Raw genomic sequence first — 12,736 nt, 5'->3', positions numbered from 1 at the left:
TCTGATGAGTTACTGGAAGTGCAATGCCTAATGCAATCAATTATCAATGATTTAATAATGTTAAATTTATAATGGATTTATAATAGTTATATAGATATCAATACAAAAATAGTATTAAGAGTTTGACAAGCTTAGGAGGAGGTCTGCTTTAAATTTTAGTCTTGAAAAGTGAGCAGACCTCTTTTGATTGTAACCCGGTATACTTCAGATGGCCAAGCACAAGCTTACAAAATTAGTTTTCTAAGACTCTTTGTGAATTTTTTCCTTGCAAACAGTTATCAGATTTTAGGCTATAAAAGTTGTCAAAGGATGAAATAAACCCATGTTCCAAGGACTGTAAAAAGGGCTGGTTTCCATTTTAATTTTAGATATAGTATCAAAATATGCTTCCGTATTTGCATTAGTAATCTAATAATCTAAGTCATGCTTACATGATGCTGAACTTTAAACTGGCCATTACAACTCAGGAAAGAGATCTTAAGAGTTGCTGTTGCCAAAATCAACTCAGTGTGCAGTGTGGCCAAATAAGCTCTCAAAATGTTGGGCTAATCAGGAAGGATATTGAGAACAGGGGCATGATTTTCTGCTCTTCAAAACCTGATTTGCCTCTATCTTGTGTACCACGTGCGATCCTGGTCTCTGCATCTCAGGAAGGATTTAGTGAAAGTGGAGAAGGCACAGAGAACGGCACCTACAATGATTAAGAGGATGGAGCAGTTGCCTTAAGAGACTGAAAAATCTGGGACTGTTTAGTTTGAAAAACAGTTGAGGTTTGTGACAAAAAGAAGATGGCGTGGAACTGTGGGCCCGTGCTACTTGATTAATTTAGTAGAGGATTAGCTTAAAGTTAGTGAAAGGAAAGCTTTCTTTTTTCACTTGGCAGCAAACTTCTGGAACTTGCTGCAGATGTTATCAGCAGATTCAGAAAGGGATAAGACAAATTTGTGAATACTAGAGGCAATAGGCAAGGAGGGGTTCTCTTGCACTCCCAGCAAGGGAAAGGAGAGAAGAATATAATGCATTTTCACTCACGTGCACTTCCCAAATACCATCAGGTTTTTTTCAGTGTTGAAAAAGAATACTGTGCAAAATGGACCAGTGGTCTGACTCAGCAGGCACTTGTTACGGTTTTATGCTGTATGGCTGCTCTCCGTCCTGAAGAGGGTTTTAGTGCTAGTTTTACTGCCTTTTTTAAAACGAGAAACTGAAGAAGCTGACAGCATGACAGGATGGGTTACTGAAATAGTAGCTGGAACTTTTCCCTCCAGGAAAGGCAAACATTCCTGGAAACACTGAGAAATTTTTACTAACAACAGATTTTCCCCTATATTCTCACTATTGTTTTGATATGATAAGGAGTGATACACAAACCATCCAAATGTAAGGAGAAAGATGTCACAATACCATATGTCTCCATAAAATCTAGATAAGTATAACCTATGTGAGTAGACAAGTCCTTATGGACTATTTTCCTTCCTGTTCTTTTTTTCATGTATGATGTATTTGTCCCAATTTTGGTAGGTTAATAACACTCTATCTGCAAGTCCTTTCATTCACCATGTTTTGTAAAAGCCATCCAGCCTCATCTCCCTGAATCTTAAAGCAGCATAGTGAAAGGTTGTTGCTTTTCCTCGGTGTAAGATGAGGAGTGCAACCTGAGGAGTAACATAGCCCAGCACATGGGTGCCTGTTAAAATCTTCATTGCACAAATATGTCTTGTGATACCATTTCTAGACCTCCATCCTTGCACTTCACACTTGTCAGAATTGAACAGACAATAACTCATTGTTGCTGGACAAACAAATTCACACTATCCTGTTGTGTGAATCCTACAGGAGGCATGAGAGCTACTAGGGTGCAAATTGTTTGCTTACAGGCTTTTTTCATGCAGGAAGTGCACATGGCCTTTTCAGTTTTTTCCACCGTGCCACTTACTGAATAGAGGTCGATCATCCTAGAATTTTCTCTCAGCTGCCCTATAAATAATAAATACTACACAAAGCTGTGTGAAGCTAGGCATGAAGGATATTGGTGGTTTACCATTAATCTTTCAAGCAGCAGCCAGATATCTCCTGCCAGTCGTTGCGCAGTTTGCTAGGTAAATTTTATGGCTGCATTACTGGATACTGTGTGTGTGTGTTCATATGTGTTTGCGGACCACTAAACTCATTTCAGGTGAGATGCTTGTGGGTTTGCTGACAGAGACCAGCTGAAGGCAACACAGTGAGCTACCAGTGCAGCTGACCCGGATTCTTAACATTTGCTATGTTTTTTCAGACTTTTGCCAAAGACCCCAGATTTTGCAGCTTCCTATTTCCAACCTGGTGCCAAGTGCTATTCAGCTCTCACCCTCTCAGCAGAAACCTAGAGCTACAAATCTGCACGCCATTACTCCCAGTTGCAAATATCGTTACATAGTCTATGGTTCACTGATGCAGAAGTCATAGTCTATGGTCTATGTCTATGTGGTAGAGAAATATTTGGGAAATTAAGTTCAAAACAGAATAGTTCATTGTTCTGAGCCAAAGGTGTCTCAAAAATAAAAATCATATTAATAAAGGCTTGACATTCATATATAAAATTTCTCATAGTATTCACACCTCTAGTGGAAAATAGCAGGTGACCTTAAAATTGAAATTAAGTTACAAACCACTACAGTGTTCTTCCTGTTTGGTTTGGTGCTTTTGTTGTTTGTTTTGTTTTGTTTCTTTTTTTTTTAATCATTGTTTTGGTTGCTGCTAACGAAGCCATGAGGTCATTCTACTTTTTGTGTAATATGTTAGATGAGAAATTAGTAGAGAAATACAGGATGTTTCAAAAAAATGGACCCAATTTCAAAGATATAGTGATTTCAAATTGGGTCCTTTTTGAAACACACTGCATTTACTCTGCTGTAAGTGTGATGGGGTGGAGTCCTACTGAAGGCCTTGGGCAGGCCCCCATGCTCACTAACATCACTGATACTGTTCTTTAGGCTTCCTGAGGCCACTTGTGCCACAGCTGAGGAGAACAGTAATATGACTCTAAGGTATGTCCATGGCAGAGCAGCTGTCCAAGTGTCATACTATGTCTTGTATATTTACTAGTTAGGTCTGCCAAGAATTGGTACGCTGAGGAGATAAATTTGTGATTCTTGGATCAACGCAACACAGTGGCCTCAGAGCAAAGATCTCTGGGTTCAAGCAGGGCAGCTTTCCAGGCACAGGATGCTTTTCACAGGGACATTTGTGTCACCCAGAGGCAGTTAAGCATGAGATAAGATCTCTGCTGGTGCATGAACTGAACTCTTGTTTACTCTTTGGCCAAATCCTACCTTTGGACATGTTTTTGGACATGCTATCTTAAACTGCAGTAGATCCAATGGATGCAGAAACTGGCCATCTGGACACAGCAGGTGAGATTTATCCCTGAGCCAAAGCTAAGATAAATCTCAGACTTATGCCTTTCTTTGGGATTGAAATGCAGCCTTGTAGAACCAGCTCACGGCTTCTTGGTATCACTGGCCAATAATAATAACAAATTAAAAAAAAAAAAAAAAAAAAGAAAAAAGGAAAAAAAAAGGGTTCCTGACAGAAAGAGAGCTAAAGGCAGGATGGACATTGGACCAAGACATGGGGAGTGCTGTGGAGAGCGAGCTTGCTGCTCTCCTTTCTGCCAGGAGGGCAGGGGGTGGCTGTACCAGCTACTGACAGACATCCTCCCTGCCTTCCCCCCTTGTTTTGCAAAGGGAGCAGACACAGCTGGCTCCAGTGCAGCTAGAGCTGCCAAGAATTTTTTGTCACTGCCTACAGTTACCATGAAACTTTGTTCACAGTGAGAGCTCACTGGGGTGTTCTGGCTTGGAGATTGCTATTCTCACAAGGGTGAATTTCATCCTGGGCATGCACAAGTGCAATTCCACATCATCCATGGAAAGATTCTACAGTGCTGAGGTTTTCTTTGCCTTTTTGAGCTTGGGTTTCACTGTTTCTGAGAAGTGTCCTTTCCTGTTCAGTGTTGTCATTTGGCAGAACGACTCATGACCACTATCTGTGTGGGCGCAAGCACTGGACCACAACTTGCAAGATCTGAGCTCATTTCGTGCATCAAGCCACGGATTTTACGCATAACCTTAGGAAGTTACTTCAGCTCATCCAGGCATCACTTCCCCACTTGTGTGTAACTTTCCGCTTCAGTGGAGATTGCTACAGTAGCTCCACTTAGATGTGAATGTCTAACAGAAGAATTCATGATGAAGACATTGTGGTTACTCAAATTATTATTTGAAAAAAAATGTTCTGAGTAATGACTGTGTAAAATTTCAAGCAGTCGAACAGCAAAAGTCAGAGTGCAGCTTGGAGCAGCACAGCAGGCTTTGTGCCACCACTGCTTGTTTCAGTGGAAACTGTTACAGTCCCAGAAAGTTTTTTATCCAGCTTTTTTACCACTTAAACCCTAGAAGTTTGAACCAGTCACTGCGACCTAGGCTGCTGACAGTTTAGCAATAGTGTGTCTGTCCGTCCTTGCCAAGGCCAATTAGATTTAAATGGTGCAAACTTTTTCCAAAAGAATTAACGTATCAGCATGAAGCAGTGGTTCCCAAGAGCTACACAAAAGATTGGGCATTTGGGGCTTTAATAATTGCAATGGAAAAGCAGACAAGCAGCAGGGCAGCAGAAGAAGGCAGGCGTTTGGGGCCATAGTACACCCAGAGCAACTGGAAGAAATGTCTGGGGCAGTGGGCCAAACGGGTGGTATTACGCCCCTGGGAGACCATTCCATACGATGTTTGTGGTTTCCCAGGATACCCTGTCCTCCTCTCACTTTGTTTTCCTTTCCTCTTTGCTGGCTGGATCTGACCCTCCCTTCCTCTACCCTTCCCCAGCAGCAAAGTCCATATTCTTGCATATGCTGCCTGTGCATCGGAGACGGCCCATCCCTGCTGCAGCTGGTGACAGGGAGATAGCTGGCCCTCAGCAGTGACATCCCAAGTGCATCCTCCCGTTGGCATCTGCGGCAAAGTGCATGCGCATGAGTGAAGCAATCAAGAGTACATGGCCAGGGAAGAGATGAGGAGCTCTATGGGCAGGGGCTTCAGGCGGAAGACATCTCCCTGGCTCAGAAAGCCCTGCTCGTTTCTCCACATTTGGACCCTGGTGCTGTTTGTGTGGGTGCAGGGCAAAATCCTGCTCAGCTATGCCACTGGCAGGTCAATCTCTGGCCTTGCTGGAAAGAAGATGAGGCCCATCTTACTCAAGTCACCGTGTCTACATATAAAATTTAATAGTTTTGGACTGTGGTGATTTTTCTGAGCTGTATCTATGGAAAGGGTCAGAGGAGGCTTGACGGAGGGCAAATATACAATTCACAAGATACAAAGCTGAAGTAAATATTTTTGGTGGAGGCAAGGATTAAGGATACATAGCTAACAAACTATTTCTAATATCTCAGTTTTGAGGAACACTTTTCTTTAATGTATTTGAAATCACTCCACAAATGAGGATGTGAAAAATCACATCTAGGGAGATTTGCCCTAGATCTACGAACAAGGAGAGACAAGAACAGAGCCCTTCTAGAACTTACTGCCTGTGCCACCCCACTGGCCCTGTCAGTGGGAAGAAGTCACTATTTAAGCACTAAGTATCAGAAAGCCTCACTAAAAAGAGCACAAATTTTGCTCATACTTTCAAAACCACTTAATTATTTGAGATATCACAGTTCTGGTTAAATGCAGTGTAAGCAATGTTTAAGAGGCCTGACTTTCTGAAAATCCTTACACTCATTCTCAGGAAAATTTTGTTCTGTTGTCAGATATGCAAGAGAGGATTTGGGAATTGCATGTGAAAACTTGGGCCAAATTAGACATTTAGAAAATTAACACAAAAAGAGAAGTTTGTGGTTAAAAATGTGGAAAATGGTCCTTTTTGACTAGTGCTTTGAAAGCCTCCTCAGACTGAGTAAGGCATTGCTGGCAAAATAGGACCTATAAAACAGCAAGAGCAAGTCAGATAATATTCTATTACTCTTTTTATGAGAGGTATGCTGAGTAACTAGAAGCAAAATAAACCACAGAATTATGCCTTTATGGCATAAGAAATGTTGCCCCAAGGAAATTAAAGACTGCACACAATTGCAAGCGCTAATCCCCACCTTAGATACTGTGAAAAGACCCTTGAGTTTCCTTTTGGCAGAGCTTCAATTTCTAGAGGAGTTTTTGTGTGTGCACAGCAGTGCCCTGGTAGACACATCTGGGTCTGTGCCCTGCCTGTACCTGCTCAGCAGGAGTGTGAACAAGGCAGAGGCACTGTTGCTTTTAGCAGCTTGATCTCTGCAAATCAGCCAAGGAGACATGACAACAGTGTTTCTTCTGTCTCTACCCTGTGTGTGCCTGTTTAGTGGTGGAGGAAGGAAATGGTGCTTTTTGCAGGTGAGCTCAAGAATAGAGAATAAAGTCTTTGTGACCCAGAGAAATGAGATGTAACATGAACCAAAGGCTAAATCTGCAAAAGTGCTATTCATTCACTATTCAGCAAATGAAGCCATGACAATCCCTGGGCAATAGCATCCAAGAGACATAACGTGACTGCAATTATGTATGTATGTTGGCTTTTATTTGTCTTGCCCGGTTAAAGCTAATGCTATCCAAGTTGCACAAGATTTGGTACCAAAAGGTCAGATACATTGCTAGGAAGAGAGCAACACCAGGGCATTTCAGCCTGTTGCAAATTACTATCAGACCAAAAACTGAAACAAATTAATGGACAGCCCATCTCCTCCAGCCCAATAATGCTTGCTTGATGCTGCTACACTTCCTGTTGTTTCTTGTTTGAATGTTGTCCTAATGCAGAAAGGAAGGCTGTGGCTGAAGACATTTATGGCCCATTTCTAGTTTTGCTTACAGTCTAATTTTGAAAAACTTCAGTTTATTTTTTGTCTGATGCTCTTTCTCAGTAATTGCAGAGATGTCACAGTATATGTGCATATATATGTGTGTGGCCATAACAAGACTGTTGTTACTCTTTGCAAAGCATCTTTATATTTCTAGAAGAGTGAGAAAAGTATCAGGTGTTTTACATCTTTGAAGATAAAAGTAGTGCAGGAAACATAGCTGCCAGCTGCTGTTTCACAGCTGTGGATTTCTCCACCATGCCCATGCTAGTAATTAAAATGATAGATGAACAGCATCCATGTTTGCTTTCCAGGCCCAGCAATAAGTAAACTCTGTACTGGCCGTGTTAGAAGTGCATGAACTGTGCTGACCCTTGCCTGCACCACTATACCTGCCTCTTGGGAATATGATGTACTTAGTTATTGTTATTATTTGGAACAGATGGTTTGGTTATTGCATGATTAATGAGGAAAATCACATGTACTTCTGTGGGCATATTCCTGTTCCTGCAGAGGCACAAGAACTTAACTTCCTCCCAGTGGGAATCCTGCCATTTATTTAATTAGAGGCAGGATTAAACCCTTCATTAGGTCAAACTGGGAAGTTCTGGAGTAAAATTCAGTACACGCTTAAGCACTGGCAGGTGTGGGGTCCAAGTTCTCTAAGCACTTACTGCAATACTTGAGGGGGCTGGGGAGGAGGAGGAAGCACGTGCGGCTTTGCTTCTTTAGTGCTGCCACATGACAAGAAGTGGCTTAGTTCACCCTGTCAGGTGGAGAACAGTTGGTGTAAATTATAAGGCAGAACAGCTGATTCTATGAAATGCACCTCAGAATTAGTTAAACAAGAGCAAGCACAGCCTGTGGTTTAATGACAGCTGAGCGAAGGTTCGCATTGTACTGATAACATCCTGTATCTCTGTGGCAGCGATGTGGTGTGTGCACACATACTTCTTTGCAGCCAATAACTTCTCATCAGATTTTCACACCGATTTGGCTGTTATTTAACAAGTGTGTTTTCCTGTTCCTGCCACGGGTTTATTTTTGTTACTGTTGTTGCAGTAGTAAAATAATCTCTGATATTCTCGGAAATTCTTCATAGCATTGCTAATGTTTTGCTTGATGTTATGCTGAAATAAGTTTTGCTTAGATTTTTGAAATGTCACATCTGTTCTCAAAGTGCGTTTACTTAATTGGTGTACAGTACTGGATAGGATTCAATACCTACGCACGTATTATCTAGGCACAAAGCTGCATGGGTTGTCAGAACATACTTGAAAAAGAAATGTGAGCTCAGCTTCCTATAGCAGAAAGGTGACAAGCTCCAATGATGTGGGAGGCAGCACAACAGGGCAACACCCAGGGCAAATCAAAGACTGTGCTGAGTGGTGGGCAACATGAGCAGAAGCCAAAGACGACTTATTTTCCATGGAAGAAGTCCTGCTTTTGGAGAACTTTTGATCTGACTAAGAACAAAATGTATAACATTGACATCTCCTGTAACATGTCTGATCTCTTCTCATGCCCATTAGATTTCTTATGTACAGCCAAACACTTTCTTATACTATATATTTTATACATACAAATAATGAAACCCAGTTTTTCCACAGAGCCTTTTATCATAGATATTAATGTGCTTAATCAGTGAGATCATATATCATTCCCATTTCATGGGCTGGGAAATGGAGTAAAAGAAATAAAATGGCTTGTCATGCAGGCCAGAAGTGCAGTGACAAAATCCTGAACAGAATTGAAATTTCATTTGCCATAACCTAGTGGTCTATTTACTCAGAATTGTTGCCTCCACAATTTGCAGTATGAAAATATGGAGCAATGGCATTAAAATACTAGAAATTACTCAAAGAAAAACAATAGACATGTTAAAAAAAAACCCCACAAAATACATTTGGAATTTTTTTTTTTCTGAATGGAATGGAAACACAAAATGATTTATTCAAGTGTGACTGCCACATTCCACTCTGCTTGTTTTTCCTAAAACAATCTCTGATCTACATTCCTGTATGTGCTGCCAGTATTGACAGACCTGGATTTTGACAATGGGAAAAAAACAAACAATCAACAAAACCAAAACCACACAACAACAACAAAAAAACACACACAAAACCCCAACCAACCAAAACAAAGCAAAGCAAAAACCCAAAATAAAAAAAACAAACCTGAATTTTTTAGACTGGCTGCATTTGCTCTAGAGGATGGAAAGGAAAGCATGCAAATCCAGCAGGACTCCTGAAAGGCATTTTTTTTTTCCTCATTTTTTTCTTTCATTTAGTGCACTTTTCAAATGTGCTGTAGGCTCATTTTATAGTAAGAACACATCTTATCTGACAAATGGTAACTGATGCAATATGATTTAAAAGTCTCCCCCATCATGCAGAAATTAAAATCCTCTCCCCAGGGACATTCCCCAAAACATAAAGCAGAGCCTTCCTCCTCATTAAAACATTTTGTTGTGTGAAAAATGACAATGAGCCATAAAATCTGGAGGGAAATGATTACTGAACACTAACATATGCTCAACAATTTCAATACCAGAACGCGTGGAGGCTGTCAATTGCACTTTAAGCTGGGGAAATGAGTTTCTTGATCTTGTCCGGATGGAGAGCAATTTAAAGAGATGTTACTAACAGAGTAGTTAAGTCCTGAAAACCTGTTTTCAAAATAGCAGCAGGAGATCCAGCAGCCAACAATACAAAGGTGCCACTTTGTTTTGTTTGCAAAAGCACATCTTACAGTCCCTTCACTACCCCTGCTCTTTTCTTAAAGCTGATCAGAGTAATTGTCTCCAACGTTATTATTATGTACAAAAATGGCATGAAAAGAAGATAAAGGTTGCCTACTCAGCCACTCAGAAGTTAGAAAATAATGGGATTACTGTTGCCTTGACAACATTCCTCTCTCCTTCCCCTGCCCCCAGTTTCATTCTTGGAGATGGCTAAACCACTTTACTGAAACTCTATAAAATAATTAAATAAAATACTCAGTCGTGGGGAGACACCTGGCATGGAAAACTTCTTTCTGCTCTCCCCCAGAGCCTGACAAAATTATAAACAGTTGAAAACCAAGGTGTTAAGATGAGAAGAGTCAGGTAATGCCACGTACCTTGATGGTACTAGTAGCTCCATCTGCTTTTTTTCTTTTAATTTAATTTATACTACACACAGCCCAGAGGGACAAATTTGATGTGCGCCCCTTCGTGTTGCAAGGGGTAAGACCATGTAAGCAGCAGCAGAGTAGGGTCTTGGTTTCTTGCAGCTACCCAAGGAGGGTGGACTTTCTTCCCCTGGAAAACAAAGACCAGGTGGGATTGAAGAGGGCTGCAGTGATGTTGGAGGCACAACTTCGGCGTTTTTAGCACTATGAGTCATGCTCGGGTGACACATATTCAACTCAAATTGATGTGCCTGGCACATGGAAAGAGCTCTGCCTCTCTGGAAGCATCGGAGGGTCTGCAGAGGTCCTGAGCTGGCAGCCCCTGAGGGCAGGCGACAGCGGCCCCGTGACACCCAGTGCGTCATCTCTAGCTGAGCTCTGAATGAGGTCAGGCAAGAGACTGATAAATGGCCCTGCCTTGTCAACACTGCCGTCATTAGCACTTTTATCACCCAGCAAATGGGAACGTGAAGGAATTTGTGTCCCTGCCCTCACCGAAGCTGGAGAGCAAGTGGGAACAGGAGCCGTGGAGGTTACTGTATTTGCTCATACCACTTATATTTTCCTGCAATGAAGCTTAGTGTTTGTTTTCTAACCAAAGGGACTTTGTAGCTGACTATGAAACATTATGCCATGGTTAATTTTTCAGATTGATTGACTTTATGATAAGATTTTCCTCAAAGAAGGGACAGAACATTTCAGCACACACTGGCATGAATGAAACACTAACAAATCACTGGCCTGGTGCAAAGCCCAGAAATACTGCGATGCCCCCTTCCTCATGCAACCTGTGTGAGCTAAGAGGGCACCCAAAAATATCAGATAAAGTAGTGTACATAGGGGTTGGAAGTGGACCCAGCTGACCAGCACGGTCTGTGACAAGTGTTCTGACAGCAATGTGAGGGGAGAAAGCACTGTGGTTTATTCAAAAACTGAATACTCTGGAGGAAACAAAGGAATCACTAAATTTGCATTTAATGACATCTATTTAAAACCCAAAACAATTTCAGCTGCATTAATTTCTTTTCTTTTTCTTTTACTTGGAGCATAGTCAGCCCTTGCTTGTTTCTTAGGATTGCTTCTGAACACCTTTTTGACTCAAGTCAGAGCCCCCCGGCAGCCCCTTCATTTACATCCATGCACAACAAGCAGCGTTGGTGGTGTTACATCAGTGCAGAGACTTGTTGATCAGGCCCATCAAGTCCTGCTCTGCAATCTGTACTCACCTAAGGGGTACCAATAACTGGCCCCACAGGTCCTAACTGGTGTATTTGTAAAAATTATCTAATGTCACAAGCAAAGTCACCCATGAATGACTCATATAAGGTGACTGTGCGGCTCATTCCTGTATTTAGAGTGCTGGCCGATATGGCTGGCTGTGACCTCAGACAGAGGACTATGGCCTTCTGGTTTGAAAGCAGCTACTTCAACTAGATATTTTGTTAATCTTTCAACCCCAGTATTATACCAGAGGTGTTTAATTTCAAGGGAGGAAACAAAAGGGTATTTGATATATCTTGTTTCTGTAGCTCTAAACCAATCTCTTTTTGTCAGGTAACACCTGGTGCTTTTGTCAGTGCTAAGTAGTACTTTTAAAGTTTAAAATGCTTGTATTGGCTATGCCTGGATGAAGGACAATAAACCACCATACTTCCTATTGGTCACTATCTGCCCTCAGTCCCTGCCCCTCTCATACACTTATGTCAAAAGAAGACAGTGTTCTGCTTTCCAAGCAAAGTATTTACGAATATTCTTCTCTGTCTGAAATATCTTATGAAGGAAGTCGGGGCAGCAGTTTGTGTAATACAAGGTCGCAATCTCAGCACAGAACTCTGGACGTGTACCAGTTAAAGATCTGGCCTATAAATTGATGGTTATTAAACACAGGATAACAGGTATTTGCCTAGGAACACCACACTACTAACAGCTGCGATCAAGTAGAACTGGTTGTTCAAACTCTGTCAAACAGATACATGCACTGTCCTGTGTTTTATCACAGAGATGGATGATTCCTCGGTGGGTACTGGTAGCCAAAACCCGATTCCTCCCACAAAAGAGAATTATCTACAGTTGAATTATCTCTGATGTTGGTATTCCATATTCCTTTCAACACAGTGGCAGTTTTGAAAGCATAATGCAGTTTGGTCTTGCATGACAACAATTTTTGCAGTAGAGTAACACGTGAAAAATCTAAATCATGCTGGAAATTTGAAAGGAAAATCCGTTTGATTAGGACATATAGCCTGGGAAATGTTCTCTCAATTGTATTTCACATCAATAAAAGATTCTCTTGATTCAATTTGTGTGTAGCAAAGCTTCACCAGAGACATTACAGAAAGTCTTGCTGCAGAATTGAGGCTGAGATGCAGATGGTAGATCTATAAAGGAGGATAAGCACTCTCAACCAAAATATGATAGTAAAATAGTTGGGTTTGATAAAATTATTTTCCTCAATCCTGATTTCTGTCAGGGAGGACAACAGTGTAGCATTTCAGGGCACCCAGCAGCACTGAATGCCACCACAAAGCAAAACAGTGTTTACACTGAAGGGGAAAAATGAATTAATGACCTGGTTAAAATCTGGGCAGGAAACTAGGTGTCACATCCTGCTTTTCTGAAATAAAAATGATAAAAGTTTCGATGAGTAGACATAGTAAACAGGGCCTTGGCTCTATGTCTCATCCAGGCACCAACACC

Source organism: Columba livia, chromosome 1 (assembly GCF_036013475.1).
Source record: "Columba livia isolate bColLiv1 breed racing homer chromosome 1, bColLiv1.pat.W.v2, whole genome shotgun sequence".
Lineage (NCBI taxonomy): Eukaryota > Metazoa > Chordata > Aves > Columbiformes > Columbidae > Columba > Columba livia.
Note: the sequence above shows the minus strand (reverse complement) of the source record.